We start from the raw sequence: 5,227 nt of genomic DNA on the forward strand, positions 1-5,227 counted from the left end.
ATTTTATGGATAATTACTGGGCGACCTACAACAATTGCCATTCCATGCCGATGGGGGACCCAAAGAATAAAGGTAAAAATCCGATGAGTGGACAGAGAAGTGACCCTATTAGCTCAGTTGTTCAGACAAGGTGGACTCCCCCACCCCCAGAGTTTATTAAGATTAATGTCGATGCCAGCTTCGTGGAGAGCATTAAAGCGGGAAGTGTAGGGGTGGTGGCAAGGGATTGTGATGGGAAAGTGCTGGTCTCCTCATGGGATTACATTGCGAGTTGTAAAAGTGTGGAGGAAGCGGAACTCCGGGCCTGCATTGCTGGTCTCTATATAGGTATTACTCTTCACTCTCCTATTATTATTGAGACTGACTGTGCTAGTGTTGCTGCGAGTTTTGCAGAGGAAGGGGTTGATAGATCATCCTTACATGACCTGAAGAAAGAAGCTTGGACTATCTCTAAGTTGTTCACTTCGCTCAAAGTTGCTAAGATTAGGAGGTCGACCAATATGGTGGCCCATCTATTAGCTAAATTTAGTTTTGATAATAGAGTGGATGGGACACTGGTAAATGATGTACTGCCCTGTGTGGTGAATTCCGTAATGAATGATTGTAACATCTCTGTTTTATTAATATATGAGATGTTGGTTTAAAAAAACTATAAGTAGCTTGAACGGAGAAGGGAGCAAACGCAATGAATGACACACCACTCGAAAGCGAGCGTGGTATACAGGATTCGCGAGGCCATCCATGGCGATATGTAGGAGCTCATGTGGGAGGCGGGACCATGTCCTAAGTGCTGACACCATCGAGACCTCTTGTTTCCCGATAGATCGGCATGTTGACAAATTAAAAAATGTACATATTCAAAAATTGTCGGGAAAATTCATGATTGGAAAAAAAGTTAATGAAAATCAATAAACTATTCATGTTTTTCTAAAAGTCACTAATTCAAAAAAACACTAATTTAAATAATATATTCTTGAATTTTAAAAATGTTGGGTGAATTTCAAAATATTCATAAATTTTAACAAATTCACTAATATGAACAAAAGAACCAATAATTTAGAAATAAGAAAATACGAAGTGAAAGAGAAAGAGAAAAGTAAAAGGGAAGAGAAACCAAAAATAGAAGTGGAAATAGATTTTCAAAAAACTAATAACTAAAATAGAAATTCAATAGTAAAAGCTAAATAAGAAAAACCGGACTTACTCAAACTGATGGTAAATGCTTTCAGAGTATACCAGCTACAATGTGCTCGTTCGGTCATAATGATGGGACTTCCTATATAACGCTCTCTGCGTCAAGTTGTTGTCCTTTCGCATAGGTGTTATCAAGTGGGCTGGCCTATCAGTAAGGAACTGTAGCGACAACACTATTTGGTGCCTAAAAAAACACTATTTGGTATTCGGTTCTTCTCAAAAACGAATGTAGCGATTCTATGTTTTCCTATCCCTTTTAGTTAGTTTTTATAACAATCATGAATATTGTCTGGTATTAAGAACGTATTTTGAAATTTGCAAAAAAAAAATTAATTTGCAAATATTTTTTGAAACCCCGAATAAAATTTGAAATATCCAAACAAAATTTTAAAATCTTGAACGTTTTCTGAAAGTTCTAGAACAGATTAATAAATCCATACAATTTTTAAAACTAGAAAAATTCCTGATTTTCTGAACAAACTTTGAATTTTCCAAAGAAATTTTGAAAGTCATAAACAATTTTGAAAGCACGTACATTTTTTTGGAGTTGTCGGAACTTTTTGAAAAATAATAAACTTGTAAACGAAGTAGAAAAAAGGAAACAGTGAAAACCTAGAAAAAAACTAATATGGAAGATTCTGGAATATTCCTACCTACGTGAACGGCATGAGCCCCAAGAACTGAAGTTTGCCTTCTACAGTCCCGCCTAGGCGCTCTCCAGCTCCAGCTCCATAACCTCCGCCCCCAGAGACCCGGGAAGTGAAGCTGTCCGCCTCCACGTCGCAGCTAAGCGACTAATTTGCCGTCGATGCTGAGTCGACCAAGCTTGGCGTCGATGGAAGGGAAGTAGCGGTGGCCTTCCTGGGACCAAAGCAGCGGCGACCTACTATGCACTACTCTTTCTTGCTGTCGGCGACGCCCGTGGACGTGCCGACTTTGTGGTCGTCGTGGCAGGGGCGCGGCCTCGGCGATGTCCTCCTCATCGTCGGTCTCGCCAAACACCGCCTCGCCCACGTCGTTGCACTCCTTGTAGGCGACCGCCACCTCCGCCACCCACTGGTGGTACAGTTAGCTGGAGAGGCGGATCTCGCGAGCGGAGCGGTAGGACTCAAGAAGCGCCTCCTGCTCCGCGTCCGACGCGACTGCCCTGCCGCACGGTGGACGCCCGTATCGATCCCTATGAGCACATGAGTGATATTCGAGTAAACCTATGGTTATCATGTGATGTTCATTTTGCTTCACGATACTTCACAAAACCCGGGATGTATTAGTATCCCCCTGAGTCATCACCATGCTCACTGTACCGAAATCCTCTTTACCGGTTTTGTTCTTATTTCTCGTTATTGTGTTCCGGCATCCCCCTGACGTAGTCACCTGTGTCTAACTAGACAATGATGGATGCCATCACACCAAGAGAGGCCTAAGAATATCTCTCAGTTGCCGGAGGAGAAAATCTCACTCTCGAGATATCTAGTCCCTTATCAAACTTTTTGATGAACTTGTAAGTTGTTGTTATGATCACCGTGTTACACGTGACGTTTGAGCAACACCAAAGCCCGTCGTATAGTAAAAAGTGACTACGGCACTCTCATGGTCTACGGAGCAAAATCACATGTTAACACTCTCTGTTATTACAACTGATTACAGACGATATTACTCAATTCATAATAAACAAGTTTGGGTCGATTCAATATGATCGTTCTTCCAACGTCAAATTCTCAATGTTGTTTAAGACTATCGTTACACTTAAGGATGTCGTAAGATCCAGAAAATTTGATCACCAACAACACTTGAGCTAGTCTTAGAGGAGAGACTATGAACCTTTATTTTATCCATTTATCATATCACACATGCATATGAGTTTTCCACTGAATCACATATTCCAGGATCATAGTAGTTATAATGTGACATATAAACACTTAATTATGAATATGTAAATATAATAATACAATATTATGCCTTTAGGGCATATTTCCAACACTATTTCCCTTCATCCCGGATCGTTGCAGCTGGGGGTAAAACAGAGACCACTTATAGGCTGCATCTATGGGGACCTTTTCCCCTTAATCACCGATTGATAACAGGAGTTGGGAAGAACGGTGGTGGCGTATGTGATACGGGGTTGTTGCGCGTACACACGTATCTGTACCGGCTCTGCCACAAATAGAAATATGCAAAGTGGCTTAGGAATCTAACATAGCATTTTTTTAGGCACCGCTATAGATACACGCTAGTGGGGAATCCAGACTCTCTGGGAATGCCTTAGTACTATTTATTTCTTGACCCTTGCTTACGATCCTTATTACTACATTTTATTTGAGTACTTTTCTTTTATGCTTGTTACTTCGCTTCACCATAACATCACTTCTTTGGATTTCTCTCAACTTACATGCATAGCTATTTAAACCCTTCAATAGACAAAAGATTGATTCGTGTGCTTCTTGTGAGATCAATACTCTTACTTTAAAAAGGATACAACTAAACTGTTGGGGAACACAGTATTTCAAAAAAATTCCTACGATCACGCAAGATCTATCTAGGAGATGCATAGCAACGAGAGGGGGAGAGTGTGTCTACATACCCTCGTAGACCGAAAGCGGAAGCGTTTAGTAACGCGGTTGATGTAGTCGAACGTCTTCGCGATCCAACCGATCAAGTACGAATGCACGACACCTCCGTGATCTGCACAGGTTCAGCTCGGTGATGTCCCTCGAACTCTTGATCTAGTTGAGGCCGAGGGAAAGTTTCGTCAGCACGACGGCGTGGTGACGGTGATGATGAAGTTACCGACGCAGGGCTTCGCCTAAGCACTATGACAATATGACCGAGGTGTAAAACTGTGGAGGGGGGCACCGCACACGGCTAAAGATCAACTTGTGTGTCTATGGGGTGTCCCCCTCCCCGTATATAAAGGAGGGGAGGAGGAGGCCGGCCGGCCCTAAGGGGGCGCGCCCAAGGGGGGAATCCTACTCCAAGTAGTAGGAGAAGAAGGAAGGAGAGGGAGAGGGAAAGAGGGGCCGCGCCCCTTCCCCTAGTCCTATTCGGACTCCCATTGGGGGGGGCACCTCCTGACTGCTGCCCTCTCTCTCCCCTAAGGCCCACTAAGGCCCATTACTTCCCCGTGGGGTTCCGGTAACCCCTCCAACACTCCGGTTTTATCCGAAACCACCCGGAACACTTCCGGTGTCCGAATGTAACCTTCCAATATATCAATCTTTATGTCTCGACCATTTCGAGACTCCTCGTCATGTCCGTGATCTCATCCGGGACTATGAACAACCTTCGGTACATCAAATCACATAACTCATAATACAAATCGTCATCGAATGTTAAATGTGCGGACCCTACGGGTTCGAGAACTATGTAGACATGACCGAGACACATCTCCGGTCAATAACCAATAGCGGAACCTGAATGCTCATATTGGTTCCTACATATTCTATGAAGATCTTTATCGGTCAAACCGCATAACAACATACGTTGTTCCCTTCGTCATCGGTATGTTACTTGCCCGAGATTCGATCGTCGGTATCATCATACCTAGTTCAATCTCGTTACCGGCAAGTCTCCTTACTTATATATATATATATATATATATATATATATATATATATATATATATATATATATATATATATATATTCAAATGTTTTTGCCTTCCTGAGCCAACAAGAATCAGAAGCATAGTAGGATGCATGGAGACATACATGTAGTCTCTGACCAACTTGTGGTTTGCAAAAATGAAGATTCATACCGGTCTGATTTGATGATCAAGACGAGCTATATATATGTGGGCCATGTTTTATTTTTATTTTGCAAAGAAGGAAATTTATTGATCAAGAAATAAGGTTATTACAATCAGCAGCCACAATGCTAGATGTCTCCTCTGGGGCATTGTGCAGCCAACAAGCTATGCATTGTTGCATTCTACCGGCAGAGACAAGGGTATGTCTAGCTACATTACACTCTCACATAACCTTTTCTAACATAATCTGTTCTAACATAATCTGTTAGCGTGTTGTATATGTTGTAT

The sequence above is a fragment of the Triticum aestivum genome, chromosome 5A (genome assembly GCF_018294505.1).
Source record: "Triticum aestivum cultivar Chinese Spring chromosome 5A, IWGSC CS RefSeq v2.1, whole genome shotgun sequence".
Classification (NCBI taxonomy): domain Eukaryota; kingdom Viridiplantae; phylum Streptophyta; class Magnoliopsida; order Poales; family Poaceae; genus Triticum; species Triticum aestivum.